Below are 21,181 nucleotides of genomic sequence, written 5' to 3'. Positions count from 1 at the left end.
TTGCAGTGCGGTCTCTACCCCAGAAGATTTAAGTTTTAAATCCTGACAGCCAGAGTGCATTGAGTACAATTTTCTGAAATCATTTTATTAAATAGCAGAATAATGAAAAATGAAAGAAGAGGAGACACACGGGGCGGCCACTCACAGCAGAATAATGAAAAATGAAAGAAGAGGAGACACACGGGGCGGCCACTCTCTGGCTATTGGTACTGAGTGTGGTGCTTTCCACGTCCACCTCCTCGTAGTTGCCAAACGTGCTAGGTCCAAAGAGGACAGCCATTTAGAAGTGCATGAATTATTACCTCAAGGGGTCAGATATCTGGCAAGAACTCTGTGTTTATGCACTTCATGCCCCTTTGCTGGAGAGCAGAAGTACTCACAGGGAGAGTCTTTACTGTATGATGAAGACTGTTGAGTTTGTTTATGCACACTATAGCACTTCTAAGCCTCTTCCCAAACTCCCCACAGACAAGGCTTTGGACCTTACTAGGCGTTGGCCTTTGCTATCTGTCGGGGGACTGTTCTATGAAACTGCTTCCAGAATTCCACATCTCTACTTTGTAGAACACATCCTCTACTACTAAGATGACTGGAAACTAATTTCAAGTTCATACAGAGCTTTTTGTTTTGTTTTGTTTTCACCTACTCTTAATAGCAATTAAATTTTTTTCTTCCACACACATACAAGAAGAGGGTCTTTGGTAATGTGAGTAGCATTAATGTCCCTGTAAGAGACTTCAGAGGAAGCTCAGTCTCGTTTGTCCTTCCATCACTTCTATCATGTGAGGATGATGTGCTCACCCCCTCTGGAGGGGGAACCACAGAGTGCTATTTGGAAGCAGAGAGCAGCCCTCTCTAGCTACCAGAGAGGATCTTGGACTACCAGTCTCTAGAATGGAGAAAACGTTTGTTCTTTATAAATGAGTCTAGAGTATTTTGTTAAAGACATAGTTTAAAAAGCAGGTTTACACATTTATAAAATGTTATCCTGTAGCTATTTCTTTGAGAATTTAAATATCTCTTTGGGCTATTTTCTTCGGGTCTTTTTCTCTTCCAGGCATGTGGCACCTCAGTAAGATCTCCTTCCCATCAGACAAAAATAATGAAATGGGAGGGCCAGCAAGATGATCTAGCAGATAAAGGCACTTACTAACAAGACGCATGACCTGAATTCAGTTCTTAGACATCGACTAATGGAGGGAGAAAATAGACTCATGAAGTTGTCCTCTGGCCTCTACCCACATGAGGTGGCATGCATATGTCCACACACATAAATAACATAAAGAATAAAATAAAGTTAGGGAGTTTAGCTTCCAGGAAAGATTACTGTGGGGGCTAAACTACATTAAATGTAAAGACTATATGAAGTACAGAAAGAAAAAAAAGGAAGCCCTTTTTGCTTTTATTAGAAAGGTGGTTATAAAGCTAAATTAATATATTATCTAAACATGATATACATAAAGATTTTTAATATCTAAAATTACTGCTTTCTACATCAATCATGCAATGTACATCCTAATCACTACTACATGATTTATTAGTATATCCAAAGTGGTGCAGTGATGGCTCAGTGGTTCATGTAGCCAGAAGGTTTTCTCAGGTCCTGCCTGGCCCAGTGGTCCTGTGTTCTGCCAGTACCACCTGGTCCCCAGTCTCTCAGCCACTTATAAAATAATCATTCAGAGGCTTAATATTAATTATTAACTGTATGGCCTATGGCAGGCCTCTTGCTAGCTAGCTCTTATAGTTTAACTCAACCCATAACTATTAATCTATATATCATATTAATCTATATTAATCTATATAATATTTTAATCTATATTAATCTATATATCATGTTCTGAGGCTTTACCTGCATCCCATTACATGTTGCTCCTAGGATGGCAGTCTGGTGTCTCTCCTACTCCATCTTTCTCTTTCCTGTCTCTCTCCTTGGATTTCCTGCTTGCCTCTAAGCTGCCTTGCCATAGGCCAAAGCAGATTATTTATTAACCAATGGAAACAACATATATTCACAGCATACAGAAAGACATCCTCCAGCAAGTTAAGGAGTTTCCTGCTCTTGCAAAGGATGTGGGTTCAATTCTCAACACCCACACAGTCGCTCACATTTGACTACAAATACAGTTCCATAGGATCTGATGCACTCTTCTGGATTCTGCAGGCTCCTGAATGTCCTGGTGCATATAAATTCACACAGACAAACATATATACACATAAAATCAATCAATCAATCAATCAATCAATCAATCAAGCTTTTAAAAACAACACCAAAAAGGAATAGTAAAGACAGACAACAGACAAATAATAGAAAGTTTTAAAGTATAAAGAATAATTCAAATGCTTAAGGTTACTTTTTTCTCAAAAGAAAGTTCTCAAGTGGCCTTATGTATTCACCCTAGGAAGATACAATTTTATTGTTACCTCTGGTGGCCAATGAAAGGCTTAGCCCATGAATTAAAACCATTTTTCAGACATCCCCATCAATGTCTGCCTGAATCCCTTCTTCAACTACTTGTCTAAGAACATTTACTCTTTCGCCAGTATCGAGAGTTGTCTACTTATAACCCTTTTGAGGGGTGGAATGACCTTTTCACAGGGGTCACCTAAGAGCACTGGAAAACAGATATTTACATTACTATTCATAACAGCAGTAAAATTATAGTTATGGAGTAGCAACGAAAATAATTTTATGGTTGGGATCATTACAACATGCGGAACTGTATTAAAGGGTCACAGCATTAGGAAAGTTGAGAACCACTAACTAATATGAAAGCCCTTAGACTTAATATGTGAAGATTAGATTACACTGATTTGCTTAAGTTTTTTCCTTTTTCTTTCTACCTTTTTATGGTACTGGGGATCAAACCCAAAATGGTGCTTATGCTAGGCAGGCAAGCAAGTACTCTACCACTGAGCCAGATCATCAGCTCTAGATTGCAATGTTTTTACAGATGTTTTCAAAAAAGTTGTTGTTATATATCATTTTTTAATGTGTCCAATACATAGAAGAGTACAAGGAAGAGCGTGGTATGTGACTGTTCATTGTGCCTGTCCCAGCCAACATCGGAGATCACTCATAAAGAAACCTGAATCTACGTGACTCAAGGTGTTTCCTAAGCATTCATTTATATTTTTTATGTTATTGACAAATAGACAGTAGCACAAAGCTCTTCAAAAAGAAAGGCTGGGATAAAAATGGAAATATTACACACTGAGTTAGTATGAGGTTCACCTCTTCTCTAGCACGAGGTTCCAACACAAAGGGCCGTTCATACAATCTGATTACTACACAGGGAGGATCCCTGCCCAAGCTCCTCAATGCACACTCTATTCACCACTGTAGAACGCCTTCCTTTTCTGCTAGGAAAACACTCCCTAAACACCAACCAATAATAAACTCTCCTCAATTCTATAGCCACTAAATACACCCACACCAAGATACAGGTACATGCATACACACACACACACACACACACACACACACACACACACACACACACACAGACACACACAACTTTGTCAGCCACAGTATCCCTACCACAAGCAGAACAGATCTCTCCTTCATCAGTTTTCATTATTGCACCTATCACAACAGAAACTTGGTAATATTTTCTTATTTGCTTAGTAAATATTTTCTCACCTAGGTTACAAGTTCCTCTAGGGCTGGGGCTGTCTTTTTCATCTTTAAATCCCTAGTAAATAGCACAGTGCCAGCAGCATTATGGGCACCTAATAAATGTTAGTTACATGCATGACAAATGGTTTCTTTACCTCTCTGGCTTTAAATGTAAAGGACAAGATAACAACAACAACAAAAATGAACCAAATGATTCCATTGCAAGGCTACAGAACTTTAGTTGTACGAGTTTGTGCAAAAGTTGCTTTTCTGAAACTCTGAAACTTAATTCTCTAACTGGTGGCTAAGTTCCTGGGAGGCAACTCACCATAGGCCCTTGAGCCCACATTATTCCTGAAGGATGGTTTTAACAGCATAATCTTGGCTATACTCAAACATTCACAAAATTATTTTTGTGGAAAAATGAAATCCAAGTCCTACGTTGGGACATCAAAACCCCTCTGGTATTGTCTCCAAGTGTAGTAAAAGGGACTTAGGGGAACAGTGTTGTATAAAGCAGAATTTGCTTTTGCATAGTCAATTGTTTCTGATTAGATTGGCTGATTATTGGAGTGACAGATTGTGCCTCCTCTAGAATCCAGGATTTTCATAACACTGATAACTTAAATATGGACTACTTAAGGCAGTTGCCCTGAGCATCTCTGGTAGAAAAAAAGAAAGGTGGGAGGAAGAGGTCAGATCAGAGGCTCTCAAAATAAAGTGTATTCCCAGTACCAGGAATGTCATTTGAGCACATATTAGAATCTCCTAGACCTACTCATGAAGAAGTCTAACAGGCTTACCACTGAAGAGAAAATGGAGAAAGTTGCAAGGTCTGGGCTTTAATTTGTCTCTAAGTCAATTGCAATGCATGCTAAAGTTTGAAAGGAGCTTTTGAGCACTGTGATGTCTAGTGTTCAACTGAGCACCTAAGAAGCAAGCCTCTGGGCATACTTGTGAGGGATTATCTAGATCCTGGAGAATGCCTTTGAGGGGTTGCCCTGATTACCTAACTTGACATGGGAAGACTTGTCTTAATTGTGGGAAGATCCATTTCCTAGGCAGGGAATCATGCACCCTCTAAAGCTGAGTACAGCACACACATATTCATTACTCTCTGTTTCAGGTTATGGATGCCATGGGACCATAACTTCTAGTTCCCCCCACTGTGACTCCCCACCATTATGGGCTGTAACCTGAAACTGTGAGTTAAAATAAACCCTTTCTCTCTTAAGTAGCTTCTGTCAGAGTATTTATCAGAGCAGCATGAAAACTAAGACATACACCAATGGTTTACTCTTTAATCTTCATTTCAACTTTACCAAAGTATAGAAGGAAACACTATATATGAATGAAAAGGAGACGATTCCTTCTAAGCCTCCCATTCTCAGTCTTACCTGGGAGCTTTAAAAGACACTAATGCCTGGGTTCCACAGAGGTTCAGATTTAATCAGTTTGAGATTTGGCATTAGCATCTTAAGTTTTAAGAGCTCTCCAGGTGATTCTAATGTGAGATCAAAATGGAACAAACAATACTTTGACAACTAGTACATAATTATTCTTCAAAGCTGCCAACTTGATCAGAAATACACACACACACACACACACACACACACACACACACACACACACGAGGTTAAATTATGAAGAGCAAATTCATTTGTTTACAATTTACATCACAATACAGTACTTATTCTTCAAAGCTGCCAACCTGATCAGAAATACACACACACACACACACACACACACACACACACACACACACACACACACGGCTAAAGTGTGAAGAGTACATTGATTTGTTTACAATTTACATCACAATAGAGTAAAACTTCTGAAACAATTCATCACTAAGGGATGGTCAGAAGCAGTCGTGTGGCAGCCACAAAGGTCAGCAGAGCAGGACAGTGCTTTTTCTGGTCTTAGAACGGAGGGAAAAGATGCCCTGACAAGCAAGTGCACCATCTTCAGTAGCTGGCAAGTCTTACTTGGCAACGTCCAGTTCTATAAATCTTACATGGCTTGGGGATTCAGAAAGCATGAACAGCCTGGACTTCACAAAGAGATCTTTAAAACCTGCCAACTATAAGCAGACAACAAAGATTCTCTATGGCTAGCACGCTCTATTCTATCCATGTCTCTGCCTGGCAATCCTCCTTGGCTCCTAATCTCTCACCAGAGTCTAATTCAACACTCAAGCTCTTTTATAATGAAGTGATGATGTAGCACTAGATATCCTGTGTGCTTTAGAAGTATTATAAAAATAAAACACTTGTATTTCTGATCCCCATAGATGGTTATGTAAGTTCTGTAGGGTATGGGGTTGGGTCTTATGAGCAGCAGTTCAGTTGGGTGACCCAAGCCTGAACTAGTAACAGGTGGCTTTAATCAAGTGAAGCTGAGCGGCCAAAACTTCTTACACAAAATGTATGAATCCTAGCAGGAGGGAGGCAGAGGCAGGCAGATCCTCCCTTGGAGGCCAATTGGTCTACAGAGTTAATTTCAGGACAGCCAGGGCTACCCAGAGAAACCCTGTCTCAAACGAACAAACAATCCCCCCTCCAAAAAAAAAAAAAAAAAAAAAAGCCCTATGAATCGATTCACAACTATTTCAAGGGTCCTGAACCTTTAGAAGAGACATAGGTGAATTTCATACATGGAAACAAAGAGTACAGAAAAAAAAAAACAGGTCTCATGATTAAAAAGTGAGAAATAGTACCAGACTACCTGGATTCAAATCCCTGCTCAACTGCTTGAATAGTCATGAACATCCACAAATGAATAAACAGAACCTACTTCACAGGGCTGGGAGACTTTTGAGGGTTTGTTGCTATGGAAACCTGTGGTACTGGATTTGCAATAGTAAGCTCTCTTCATAAGTTACCTAACCACCTATGGGGACCAGAAATATGAGTGTTTATTTTCATTCAATTGCTCACTTAACATAAGGATATCTGTCCTACAGAAGTATTCATCCATTGAATACAGGATAGCTAGTGTATGTCATCACTTAATTATAAAAGAACTCCAAGCAACTACTATCTACCAGCAGGGAAAGCTTTAAAGAAATTATAGTTTTCATTTTGTGTAATACAAAGAGATTATATAACAGAACAGATAAGAATACAGATACTATATGTATTGGTCATGGAGAGAAGCCCAATTCTGCAACCAGAAGACAGGAGTCCAATACCAGCTCTGCTGGGCACTTGCTGTACTTCCTTGTACAGCACTGCATCTCTTCATGTCTAAGGGGCCAGCGACACTGTACAGTCATTCTGTACACATGTGGGTTAAATAGATGAATGCTGGTAAGGAAGCTAGAATCATATATAGCTTATTAGTGGCTAGGAGGGGAAGGTGGTAACTTACAACTTACTTTCTGATATTTCATATTAGTTTTCTAAGGGAAAAATCATTTTCTGTCACCAAATTAAAAAAATAGTTTTTCTGCATATAGCTTGTGTGATTGGTTTGTAACTATAAGAGTATCATACCAACATGAATATCAGCAATAACCATGTTCATTTTATGTCATGGGAAATAAAGTTATAATATCTAATGATTTATGCAGCTTGCATATTTAAGTTATTAATATCTGCAAACTGGAACTAGACTGGAAACAATGTAGCACAATCTAAAAACCATGAGTTTTGGGGATCAGAGAGAGTGCTAGGGTCAAATCCCTTCTCTGCCCACTAGTATTATACTGTGTCACTGAATGTGTCTCATGCTACATTTTTATTTGAGCAAGGAGGCCCAACACTAGCTAAGCAGCTTCAGTGGGTGGCATAACAAGAGCTATGAATGTTGTCTCAATCCTTGGAAAAGCTCCTCCGTAGCCAGAACAAGACTGAGCTGCAGGAGGACTGGATGAGTAGTGACTGTACCAGTCAATCAATAGACAGGCTGTGAATCAGGTATCAGCTCTGGCTGCAAACAGCTCCGCAAAGATGGCGTTCAACAAAATTATTTGCTTCTACCTCTTCGAGCCACTAATATTATTTCTGCCTTCTAAAATATATGACCTAAATCCTGCTTGAATTTTATGTCATGAAAATCGTCAAAGGGGACGTGTGACTCTCTCTCCTCCCCTGTTCCCACTAGAGATAACTGCTTGATGTACTTGTTTCCATTGAGGAGTGGTGGCCCGTACCCGGGCAGGTGACAAGGACAGTGGTTCTTATTCATGTGGGCAGCAGCTTCGATGCTAATTCTAAACACAGGTGGTGAGAGAGACAGCCAACAGGAAGGGGGAAGGACACGCCGCTGACATGAGCAACTGGGAAGATTGATGGCTTCCCTCTCTCCTTTTCCCCAGTGCGTCAGCCTGGGGGCAGAGACGGAGGAGCCGCTGTGCTGGGGACAGTAAAATACACAGCACAGTGTCTGCCCTGCTGCACTGCTGATTAATGAGACCAAAATGACACAGAAAACAGGCAGCGCTTCGGGAGGAGAATTCACAGGCATTTCTTTAACGATTTTGACAAAGCGGTTCCCACAAGCCATCAGGTTTGAAGTGGAATAACCTGTGGCTAGAGGGATGCAGGGGGACGTTTGTAGGAAAGTGGGGAGCACAGGGTGAGAGCAGGGGGTTTGTGCCGAAGTACGTTCACTTCTTAGCCAGCTGGCCCCAAGTGTGCCACAGATTCCTCTTCTCTATCTGTTTGGCTGAACAATCCCGCAAAGTTCTAAATATGGTGTCTACTCTCCTAACTTAAAAAGGACCCTAGGATATACAACTGCAAACAATTCACCCTGTTCAAATTACTATGCTTTTTAGAAGACAGTTTTTCATGTTTCACTGCAGCTACGTAAGATATAGAATCAAACACGATTATACTATTCAGAGCAGATGAATGTTAACAGTAAATACTATTGCCAACCTTTTACAGCCACCAACGTGGCATATTCATTTGCATTTCTAACCAGCTGCCCATCAAGCATAACACTGTTTCCCAAACCCATGACCTGGCCACCTCCTTCCAAACCTGCTCAGTCTAGGAATGACATAAAACCACTCCAAATCCCTTCTTCTTCCTCACTAAGTCCTATGGATTCAATCCCCGGCTCCTCTCATTACTACCTGTGTGATCTTTAGTATTTGCGAATCGTTTTCTTCTACTTCATGGATTATTACATGAATTAAACAGAGGAGTATATTAAAAGTGCTTAGGGAGCACTCAGTAATATTAGCTAGCACCATTATCAGCTAATCAACTGCAAAAGCAACAGGAATCACGGTCACTTCCCCATCTCTCCTCCAATGTCTGAATTGCTTTGGACTTTGTAGGACCCATACCATCAGCTGAACTGTCTTTTCAAAATAGTGACTCTCCATTGTTCTTTTCCCAGATTATGCCCAAACCCTTTGATTTAGTGTAGGGATCCTTCAGAGTATGACTTTACACACCACCAAAGCACGGCAGAGGCAAGTGTCTCTGTGAACTGATCTTAATTAAACAAATGAAATAGCTCATGAGAAATTCTGAGTTGGTGATTTTCCTTTAACACTTCATTTTTAAATTAAGCGTCCTTGCACTAGAGTCAATGTTACGTTCAACTAACATGGTAAGAATAGTCAGTGTTCTTCAGGGTCTGTAGTCTAACGTCCACAATGGAAGAAATGTTTATATAACAACTGACATGGTTTCTGGGTAAAATTGAATTTACAGTATTGCTATTGCTTAAATATGTTTCCCTGCCAATTCATGTCTATGTGGATCCCCACAATATGACCTTATTTGGAAGATGAGTCTTTGCGGATATAAATAGAATGAAGCCAGACTTGATTGGAGTGAGCTCTAATCAGTTTCCTTATAAGAGAGGATGCAGTGATAAAAAGGAAAGGCAGCCATGTTTGATGGAGAGGTTGGAGTGATACAGCCCCATGGTAAGGAAAGCACCCTGAAGATGCTGCTTCTATCTGCCTTGGACGCCAGAGCTGTGAGAGACGCTGCTGTTGCACTGAGGGCTGAGGCACGTTTTTTGTTTTTTTTTTTTACAGCAGTTTTAGCAGCTCAGCTAGTGCAGCAAACAGATGCACAGTGAGCCTGGCCACTGGCCCTCCTTTCCAGAGCTGCAAGGGCCAGTGCTGTGGGCAAGGCAGAGCAGGATAAAAACATTGCACTGCCTATGGTGATTGGCCAAACCACAACTGTATATAGGTAGTGGTGCTGTGTTGCAAGCAGCATTATTGGACAGACCACATCAAATAAACAGCACAGATCAACTAAGAGGGTGTAATCATAGATGAAGTTACTGTTATTTTGTTCTGGGATCAGTTCAAAGTTCTAGGGTCATATTTGCATTGATTCCTTAAAATTATTGCACATGGTTTTGGCTTTAACTCCACTTACTGCTTCCATTTTAAACAGTACCCCTGGAATTTTCATTATGGGTAATCACTTGGAAAAATGTAAATGTGAATTTAGCAAATGACATATTTTTTTTTCTGGTGAAAAGTACGCATTGTATACCTACCATCTTTCCAATGGAGTATCGGGACACACACCACTTGAATGACCACAATCCTACTTCTGTTCTTTAAAATAACTTTTGTTTCCTTTGAATTTTTTTCATAACCACTATAGCACAAATGGTTTTGAGATATGGGCTTCTTTTAAAGAAAACAAACAGTGAACTGTTTCTTTAACTTTTGAAAAACCAAGTACACATGTCTGATTTTTCTTTGAAGCTCTTTATAAAGAGTTCATAAAACTCTGTGTATATAATTAATAAACTTTGGGGGAAGGGAATTCAAATTTGCAAACCAGTGTCAGCTGATCATTAATCCTCCATCCCTCTTTATGTTCAAAAGCGCATGTCAATAATCTCTGGAATCTCTCAGTGACAGCCCATAATGTTAGAGAACAAATAGCCCAATATATTTTTGACATGCCACATTGCTTCCTGCAGGTCCTATCTTTGGGTCTCTTATAAAAGCTCGGAATAAAGCTGGTAACATGCATCCAGACACAGAAAGGATGTTATCAAAGAGTTCCCGGCATCGAAAGCATTTCAGAGTTTTCAGTTTCTCAGACTCACTAATCAACGTTAGTTTTGCATGTGTGAGTATTTACTCTTCCTCTGGAACTCTGCCATCAAGGTCAGTTTCCTACTCATGTCCATTGGGAACACCCTGATCATGATTAGCACTCACTCTGTGTGTTTGTACGGATATAAAATAACTCGATAGCCCTAGCTGTCTTTAAGCCTGACCAAATTCAACATCCCCTAATTAAGAAAGCCTCTCCTTTCTTGATGGTTTATACGTTTTTTCATTCTGTTAAGCTGGACCATCACACATATTAGTGAATAAAACTGAAGCAAGCCAAGCCCTCACTTGTAAAGGGACAGCACCATGGTCTCCTGCTCTCATTCTGACAATTCATTTCGAACTGTGCATTCTCGTAATCATCAAGGCATGAGCATATATAAGCCAAGACGGCTCGCCTCTCTCCTGTTTTCTCTTGCTTTTCTAACTCCAGAAGGCTGACTCTATTCACCAATGGGGTATTTATCACATTATCTTTGTGGGATATGCTTTTATTCCAGTAGACCTTCTACACAGATTTTATTTTTTACCTATCTATTTTATGTTGCTTTTGTATGTAGTCACGTCCTATTTTTGAAAATATACTTTGAGTCAAAACTGATAATTTCTTCACAACGGTTTCACTGCAAACTCAGAATTCTCAAACCATAACGTTTTAAATGTAATTGATTTATCAGTTTCGACGATTTCTTCCCAATTAGAATTTTTACATTGTTCATAATTCCCTACAAGTACATTTTAGTAGGTACGATGACCAGCATAAATAACGTAACACCGTTCTTATTCGTCATAACGCCACTTGTCTGGTTTGAAAGCGTAACTTGCAGGTGAGAAGCAACTATGTGCCGGGCAGTCACTCAGGGTAAAATACCCGGTGTCACAAGTGATGGCACTGTTTGCCCCAGTCTCCAAAACACAGGCAATGTTTGTAAAAACCACCAGATTCTTGTTCTGATACGACTGTTGCAAAATCACAATTCCACAAAGGGAACTGTAAATTCCCTTACATGGAGCAGTTAGCAGGGAGGGAGAGTGAGACATGTGACCACCAAGTGTTCGGAACAGAGCTGTTTCATGTGTACAGGCCCAGAGACGGCTGGGTAAAGACCTGCAACATCATGATCTGAATTGTAAACAAGTGATTTTCTCTATTTTTCTATCCTGAGAAAGCCATAATTCACTCACTCACACACACACAGACACACACAGACACAGACACACACACAGACACACACACACACACACACACACACACACACACACACACACAGCCCAGTGACCTGCCAGATGATTTGTGTAACTGTGTAACTGAGCATTTCTCACATCCCTGTGTTTCTAACAGTTTCAGCTTCCTCACTGATGTCCCACCCAGGGGCACTGCCATGTTAATAAGACTCTGGCTGCTTCCTTAGCCTTTTCCTCCTAACCCTGACAGTTGTCTGCTTACTTCCTTGGGAAAGCCACACCCTTTCTTTCTAAACACTAGGCTTTTACACACACAGTGCCTTCTGCGTGGCCTCCCCTCCCCCATCTAATGAATTCCAAGTTACTTCTTAAGGTATTACCCTATCCTGGCATCCTCTAAATGTTCCAGACAGAACAAGCTACCTACTCACTTCCATTATCTCTCTCTCTCTCTCTCTCTCTCTCTCTCTCTCTCTCTCTCTCTCTCTCTCTCTCTCCTCTCCTCTCCTCTCCTCTCCTCTCCTCTCCTCTCTTCTCCTCTCCTCTCCTCTCCCTCCCTCTCTTCCCTCTGTTTCATATGTAACCACACTGTAACTTAACCATGGAGCTCTTACTCTGTCCCATAGGTAATACACTGTAACTTCCATGTCTCACCAAGCAGTGAAACTCTGGTCCCTAACACCATCAGAATGGGTGAATTCAACATATGCAAATGAATAAAGTAAATGGAGCAGAAACTAAGACTCCATGAGGCTTACAGGATGTAGCAGTCAGAAATCTGGTCCTGGGTTCTGAGGCACTCAGGGGTCCTAGTGTAGAGGAAGATGAACAGAAGACATACCCTGAGATCAGCATAGGAGATTTTCAAAGAATCGCTTTCAGGCTGCCTACAAAAGTAACAACATCAACAACCACTAGGACATCATCTTCCTATAGTCTCAATGCAATACAATTTTAATTGAATTTATAGTAAAATATTCTTAGAATAATATGCACCAAATAACTACTCTCACAAGCCTTTATAAACTACTCAACTCGCCTTTTAGGGAAAGGATGGTTCAGAATGGATTTCATGTGATACTTCCGTATTTATTTTATCAGTGTGCTGTTAAACGGGTATTCAAAGGGATACAGGGTGCTCTGGTGTGAATTCAGCCTGATTTGATGAGTTCTACATTTAGATTGAGTATGTATCTAGTCTACAACACAGGACACTTCTGCTGTTCTGGAGACAAGCACTGTGTGTGTCCAGCAGGCACCCAGGGGCAGTCCAGTCCTAACCCACCAATGGAAGGGACACAGCAGGGGGCCGTAGGAGCAGGATGCTTTCAGTTGAGTTATGGGCCGGGGTTCATGGGAAAACTGAGTGGAAATGTGTTTATGTTTTTAAAATCTGAATCTTTAAAAAGAACAAATTAAGAATCTCAAAATCAGAATCAGATGTTGGATGATGACTTCAACACAAGTAACATCTGAAAACAAAACATTTTGGAATCTGGTTGGTTCTTTGTTCATCTGCTGCTGCAGTGGTTCAAGGGGTCAGGGCTTCTGCTGTGATGGCTCCTAACAACCTAGGGACAGGGAGAAAAGGTGAAGTCCTTTCAGCATCCCCAAACAGCAAATATCTAATGCTGGCTGCTACAGAGAGGAACGCTTGTTCAAGCTTTGTAATCATTTCAACCTTCTGTTTTGGAAGTAACCAATTTGGAGTATTATGTTAAATCAAATCAAAACAAGACACATATTTTTTGTGTGAAGAATATTAAAAATGCAAACAAGCCATAGTTTAATAGCCTTACATTATAAAAATGTCCTTTGCATACTATAGTTGTTCAATATACAATTACTATTTTTTTAAATTAACATTTTTTGTATCTGTGTGTTTATTATTTCAGTTGAGTTTTATCATTACTGTCTCTATAGTTGGTAACTGAATCCAGAACTTTGCGCATGCTTAGCACATCCTGAAGCCCTCACTGTAGAATTACTGGATAAACAAGTAAATAAATGATAATCACTTTCCCTTTTATTATGATAGAGAAATTATTTTCTTTTTGCAAACACCATCTCTGGGTTGGAGAGATGGCTCGGAAGTTAAAAGCACTTGCTGCTCTTCCCGAAGACCCAGGCTTGGTTCCCAGCACTTACACTATGGCTTACAACCCTCTCTAAGTCCAGGTCCACAGAATCCAATGCCCTCTTCTGGCCTCCATGGGCACCAGGAATGTACATGGTATACAGACATACATGTAGGCAAAATACTCAGACACATAAAATAAATGAGTCAATAAAAACCTCATTACCCATCTCTGTCCATTCAAGTCAAAGTCTTTCCCTATGAAAAGGCACATGCCATTACATCAGGAACCCTGATGTCCACTTGTCTAATCCAAAACTGCAGAAAGCAGACCTCCTAACACACGGGCCAGAGCTTGGTTCAGCTTTAAACAGGGAGATGTGAGTTATCTCAAGGACTCTAGGACATTCTGATGAGGCGGCAAGGGCCAGAAGGTGCAGGTTCCTCGGGGGTCATAGAAACTCCCAGTACTGACCTGTATCTGACATTCCAACCAGGGCAGCTCGGAGCAACAAGAAGGACGAATGCTAGACCTAACTGCCCTAGCTTTTTATTTAGGACTGCTCAAATGAGCTTTTTTTCTCACCTTCTTAATTTTAATTAACCAATTCATTTTTGAGACAAAGTCTTACACTGTAGCTCAAGCTGACCTTATAGTCCAGCCTGGCCTTAAACTTAGGACAATCCTCTTGCCTCTGACCCGAGTGGTGGGATTACAGGCTCGTGCCACCGTATCTGGCTTCTTTCCCCCACCTGTTTCCTAGGTACTCTGAGGGTTTCTTACTATGTGGAAACATAAGGAGGCATGCCCTGACCTTGGGTTACTTCTCCCTCTCACACTATTTAAACTCTTCTAGGAGAGCCCCATATTGGCCGTCCACCTTAACTTTGCCTACAATTTGGTTTCTCACCCACAGAATTACTAAAACTCTTAATTAAATAATTAATTTTGAGGCGGGACCTCACTACATAATCCAGGTTGTCCTCAAACCCTCAACCCCCCTGCCTCAGTCTCCTGAGTGCTGGGTTAGTTGCAGGTGTGCCACCACATTCAGCTCTTCCTACAGCGTTTCTGGACCCACACAGGACTCCTCACCCTGGTCCAAGCCCTCCTTGTCCTGCTGCTGTTTTCTTCACAGATCTCTTGGAATCTCTCCACTGACACAGTTGTCATCCTTTCAAAACTCTACAAAAACGCCACGATAAAATCTATTGTTTTATATAACTAACAAACAATATGGATAAAAAGAATTGAAACAAATCATAAAAAGACTGTTTTCATTTCCCTGAAGCTCCATTGTAGGATTTATATTTTGGGACCCTTCATTTCTCCAAGTTTGTCTCTGTTGTTGGTTCCTGATTTGTTTATTGCCAGTAGTCTAGTGGGGGGCTCCCCTATATCGGTCTCCAACTTCCTCCTGTCCTGGCAGCTGATGTTCATGGAAAGAGAACCTTCTCTCTTTATCTGCTCTTGTTCTGGGCTTGGATGGAAGCATGCTGTGTAGAACTAACTGATCCACTTCCAGACCCACCGTGGCTGAGCCGCATGCTTACCAGGGGAGCATAGCCTAGAAGTCAGCTCAGCCTGGTCAGCTCTCTGTCTCTCTCCTCAACCAGGAACTCAGCCTGGTCTCTTGCACCCTCTATCTAAGGTAGCCGGTAATTCACACTCCAGAATTTGGTTTAAGTTTTGGGTGGAGAGGCTTGGGCAAATCAAGTTCATCAGAGCCACACAGTGTGATGTCAGACCCAGGTCTGATGGGTCCCGGGGTAGTATTTGGATTTCCACATGCTACTGTTGCTGGGCATGCATCTCCATTGGGACTTTCTGGGGAAGCAAACTGGTAGTTAAGGAACATTCCCAGAGCTTCAGTCAGACTGTCTGCATTTTTTCCCTCCTCTTTGCATCATTAAATTAAAATAGAGCTATACTACTTGCTTCTAATAACAAGCTACATACAGAACCACAAAAAGGGGCTTAAAAATGCCTTTTTTCCTTCTTTATATTAGACCTGGCTAAAGCCATCAACATTAAGACCCAGAAGTAATGGTCATCCACATCTTTACCAGAACGCATGTAACAAAGGTACACCAGCAAAACTGCACTCAAGCATTGGCTTCTACTTGTGCTGACAACATGCCAGAGGCCTCCTTCCAGATCAGTACATGGGCATGTAGCAAGTCTTTTCAGCCACCTAACGTCCGCACTATTAGGACCCTTCCCCTCTCTGGTCTAAAGTCTTTCTGCTAATCTTGCTTCCATTCTCTTCCTTCTGAGGATCAGATGGCACAGAATTATTTAAAATTATAAACTCAAATAGCAACAAAGCTCTGATTACTACAGCCTTCTCGAGTATAAAGCCCTCATATTATGGAACTTAAATTCCAGGAAAAGACCTAGGGGGGGAAAAAAAGAAAAAAAGAAATATAAGAAATGAAGAATGTGATTAGGAGCAGGAAGGAAAGAGAGAGAGAGAGAGAGAGAGAGAGAGAGAGAGAGAGAGAGAGACAGCACAGTGATGGAGCAACTCCTTCAGACAGAGCACGGGAGAAGAGTCCTGGAGCACACAACACCTGAGCTTCTGCCTAAAGAGGAGGAGAGAAGCGAGGCAGGGTGGTAGAGGCCTGTAATTCTAGAACTCAGAATGCAGAGGCAGAAGGATTGAGTTCTTGCCTTAAAACTTTTAAAATTAAAAAAAAAATAAGGGAGAAAATATTTTAAGAAGCGAAAGGCAAAAATAAAGTCAGCAAGAGCAAGACAGAGAGCAGCATCTCTGGAGTGCAGTGATCAAGGGGAGGTGAGACCCGGGAAGGGAGGCTGAAGAGCAGGGAGCAGCAGTGATGGAAGGTCTTGCGGGTTATGACAAGGAGCCAGATTGGGAACCGATTCAAGGATCATAAGTAAGGAGGGATCTGATCATATTTTGCATCATTTAAGGATTACTCTGGTCTCTAGATCAAGAGAAAAAATGGAAGGCCATCAACAAGACAAGCAAAGAGGCTGAGCGAGACATTCCACCATATGGAATAAGTTCTAAAATGCTAGCTCATGCACCAGGTACAGATCCTGGTCCCACTGCTAAGGGCCCCATAAACAAACCAAGCTACACAACTGTCACCCACATGCAGAGGGCCTAGGTCAGTTCCATGGAGGCTCCCTAGCTTAGCTGTTGGTCTAGAGTCTAGAGTCTGTGAGCTCCCAAGAGCTCTGGTCAACTGTTTCCATGGGTTTCCTCATCAGGATCTTGACCCCCACTTGCTTATATAATCCCTCCTCCCTCTCTTCAGCTGGACTCCTGGAGCTCAGCCCAGTGCTTGGCTGTGGATTTTAAATTACGTGTGTGTGTTAGTGTATGTCACATATGTGTGGTAATAGAGAGAGCATCAGAAGCCCTGGATTTGGAGTCACAGGCAGTTGTGAGCTACCCTATGGTTGCTGAACCTTTGAAGAGCAGCAAGTGCTCTTAACCACCGAGCTCTCTCTCCAGCCCAAGACTCTGGCATTTAAGGCAACGAAAGCAGATATGATCACTTAGGGAAGCAATGTGGTGAATAACTCAGAGGGTATCAGAGGAACCCTTTAACAGGTTTCTGTGTGGACATGCTTTCATCTCACTTAGGTCCATGGCAACGGAATGGATATAAGTGCTGGAGGTATGGTAAGAATATGCTAAGTCTTGTAAGAAGCTAACTTTCAAAGTGTCTCCACTTTATCTAACAATAATAGATTATAGTCTCTTCTCAAATTCATGTGGAAAATCCACCAAGATAGACAACATTCTGAGACATGAAACACCTTGACAAGTTTAAAGATCAGAATCATACAACACCTGACCTTACAGCACAATGGAATCAAGTTAGAAATCAGTAACAGAAAGAGTTTGAAAAAACTCCCAGGTAGTGCTCGCTTTGGCAGCACATATACTAAAATTGGAACGATACAGAGAAGATTAGCATGGCCCCTGCGCAAGGATGACACGCAAATTCGTGAAGCGTTCCATATTTTTATATAAAATACCTTGGGATAACACTAACTAAACAAGTGAAGGACCATTTTGATAAGAACTTTAAATCTCTAAAGAAAGAAATTGAAGAAGATATCAGAAAATGGAAGGATCTCCCATGCTCATGGATAGGTAGGATTAACATAGTAAAAATGGCAATCTTACCAAAAGCAATCTACAGATTCAATGCAATCCCCATCAAAATCCCAACACAATTCTTCACAGACTTGGAAAGAAAAATACTCAATTTTATATGGAAAAACAAAAGACCCAGGATAGCTAAAAGAATCCTATATGATAAAGCAACGCTTGGAGGCATCACCATCCCTGACCTCAAACTCTACTATAGAGCTATAGTAATAAAAACAGCTTGGTACTGGTATAAAAACCGACATACGGACCAATGGAATCGAATTGAAGACCCTGACATTAATCCATGCACATATGAACACCTGGTTTTGGACAAAGGAGCCAAAACTATACAATGGAACAAAGAAAGTATCTTCAACAAATGGTGCTGGCATAACTGGATGTCAATATGTAAAAGATTACAAATAGATCCATATCTGTCACCATGCACAAAACTCAAGTCCAAGTGGATCAAAGACCTAAACATAAATCCAGTTACACTAAACTTAATAGAAAAGAAAATAGGAAGCACTCTTGAACGCATTGGCACCCGAGACCATTTCCTAAATAAAACACCAACAGCACAGACCCTGAGCACAACAATTAATAAATGGGACCTCTCGAAACTGAGAAGCTTTTGCAGGGCAAAAGACACAGTCAATAAGACAAAAAGACAGCCAACAGATTGGGAAAAGATCTTCACCAACCCCACATCTGACAGAGGATTGATCTCCACAATATATAAAGAACTCAAGAAACTAGACATCAAAGTACTGAACAGTCCAATTAAAAAATGGGCTAAAGAGCTAAACAGAGAATTCACAAAACAAGAACTACAAATGGCTGAAAGACATTTAAAGAAATGCTCAACATCCTTAATCATCAGAGAAATGCAAATCAAAACGACTCTGAGATACCACCTTACACCTGTCAGAATGGCTACAATCAAAAACACCAATGACAACCAATGTTGGAGAGGATGTGGAGCAAAGGGAACACTCCTCCACTGTTGGTGGGAATGTAAACTTGTACAACCACTGTGGAAATCAGTATGGCGGTTTCTCAGAAAATTAGGAATCGAACTACCTCAAGACCCAGCCATCCCACTCTTGGGCATATACCCAAGGAATACTGATTCATACCATAAAGATACATGCTCAGCTATGTTCATAGCAGCACTATTTGTAATAGCCAGAACCTGGAAACAACCTAGATGCCCATCAACGGAAGAATGGATGAAAAAAATGTGGTACATATACACAATGGAGTACTACTCAGCAGAGAAAAACAATGAAAGCATGAAATTTGCAGGCAAATGGATGGAACTAGTAAAAATCATCCTGAGTGAGGTAACCCAAACCCAGAAAGACAGTTATGGTATGTACTCACTCATAGGTGGATTCTAGATATAAAATAAAGAACAATCATACCACAACCCATAGAACCATAGAGGCTATATATATATAGCATGGAGGTCCCTAGGACGACTGTGGCTTATAATAAATTTCAGTTTTACTCAATTTTTGAAAAAAAATAGCCAAATGAATGGAAACACATGAACCAAAGGCTGAGGGGCCCCCAGCTGGATCAGGCCCTCTGAATAGGTGCGACAGTTGATTGGCTTGATCAGTTTGGGAGGCAACTAGGCAGTGGGTCCAAGTCTTGTGCTCATTGCATGAGTTGGCTGTTTGAAACCTGGAGCTTATGCAGGGACACTTGGCTCAGTCTGGGAGGAAGGGACTGGATCTGCCTGAACTGAGTCTACCAGGTTGATCGCAGTCCTCGGGGGAGGACTTGTCCTGGAGGAGGTGTGAATGGAGGGTAGGCTGGGGGTAAGGGGAGGGGGTGGGAGGGAGGAGAATAGGGGAACCCATGGCTGATATGTAGAACTGAATGGTATTGTAAAATAAAATATATATTAAAAAAAAAAAACTCCCAGGTACATGGAGGTAAACAACACTCTTCTAAATAACACAGTGGTCAGGGGAAAACACTCAAGAGAAATTTTAAAGTATTTTGAATCGGCTGGGCACGGTGGTACCACCTGCAGTCCTAGTACTCAGGAGGCAGAGACAAGAAGATTACAAGTTCAAGGCCATCTTAGGCAACACATCAAATTCTAGACCAGCTTGGGCTTCATAATGAGATTCTCTCTCAAAATAACAAAAGGACATTGAGTTAGGGAAAATTAAAAATGTAGTTCATCAAAGCTTGCAATAGGCAACAAAAGTAGGGATTAAAGTGAAGCTTATAGTAGTGTACACATATGTTAGAAAAGAAAAAAATTTAAATCAATAATCCTTAACCTAAGGTTTCCTAATAAACCTTAGGAAACCAGGAAAAAAATCAAGTAAAGTAAGCAGAAAACAGACATGCAGTCAAAGTGCCTTCTAAATACTCTTGCCTGTTTGGACAGACTGACGATGCTCTTGGCTTTGATCAGAGAAGCTTCTGACTGCACAGGGCGACAGTGAATGCACAGCCTCATAACTGGTCCAGAGGACTCAGGACAGTGACTGATGAGTTTTTAGGCCTAAACAGGACGTTTATTTATTTATTTATTTTTGGTTTTTCAAGACAGGGTTTCTCTATGTAGCTTTGCGCCTTTCCTGGAACTCACTTGGTAGCCCAGGCTGACCTCGAACTCACAGAGATCTGCCTGCCTCTGCCTCCCGGGTGCTGGGATTAAAGGCGTGCGCCACCACTGCCTGGCTTAAACAGGACGTTTATAAGACCCCTTCCAGAGGCAAGGGAACATGGAAGAAGAGGAGGTGGGAAGACTGTACGAGTTGGCAGTTGGGGAGGAGTCCTGCGGAATGCTGTTTTCAGGATGTAGCAATCATGAACACACAGTAGCAGCAGCTACCTGCGTAAGGCCCGCTGAGATAAAAACCTGAAAGGAGGAGGGCATGGCCGGGGAGGAAGGAGGGGGTCAATAGAATTGAGGGAGAAATGAACGGGGAGAAACGGAGATGATTATTATCACAGTGTATCACAATCATACAAATCACAATGCGTAAATGTATGAAACGGACAAAATGATGAACTCTTAGAGAAGTAAGCAGAAGAGAATAAATAATGCAAATTAGATAAAATACCCATGTTATTAG

At 41.2% G+C, this 21,181-nt stretch overlaps 2 protein-coding genes and 1 non-coding gene across 6 annotated transcripts in view; 2 read left to right on the top strand and 1 right to left on the bottom strand.

Annotated features, from left to right (window-relative positions):
* The window catches only part of LOC143273932 (2-Hydroxyacid oxidase 2-like), a 393,436-nt gene that overhangs the window by 97,991 nt on the left and 274,264 nt on the right, over window positions 1-21,181 (top strand). The gene's annotated exons all lie outside the window — the stretch shown is intronic.
* The window catches only part of Wars2 (tryptophanyl tRNA synthetase 2, mitochondrial), an 88,209-nt gene that overhangs the window by 43,082 nt on the left and 23,946 nt on the right, over window positions 1-21,181 (bottom strand). The window contains exon 2 of one of the 4 annotated variants that reach the window (XM_076574705.1): window positions 12,620-12,670. The exons of the other annotated variants lie outside the window; for them this stretch is intronic. The gene's annotated coding sequence lies outside the window, so the exon portion shown is untranslated. The remainder of the gene's footprint in view (window positions 1-12,619; window positions 12,671-21,181) is intronic. 4 annotated transcript variants of the gene reach the window in all.
* On the top strand, window positions 17,839-17,945 carry LOC143274075 (U6 spliceosomal RNA). The gene has a single exon (XR_013052471.1). It is a non-coding gene; the product is annotated as a U6 spliceosomal RNA (small nuclear RNA).

The sequence above is a fragment of the Peromyscus maniculatus genome, chromosome 6 (assembly GCF_049852395.1).
Source record: "Peromyscus maniculatus bairdii isolate BWxNUB_F1_BW_parent chromosome 6, HU_Pman_BW_mat_3.1, whole genome shotgun sequence".
Lineage (NCBI taxonomy): Eukaryota > Metazoa > Chordata > Mammalia > Rodentia > Cricetidae > Peromyscus > Peromyscus maniculatus.
This window is presented reverse-complemented; position numbering and strand designations above follow the sequence as displayed.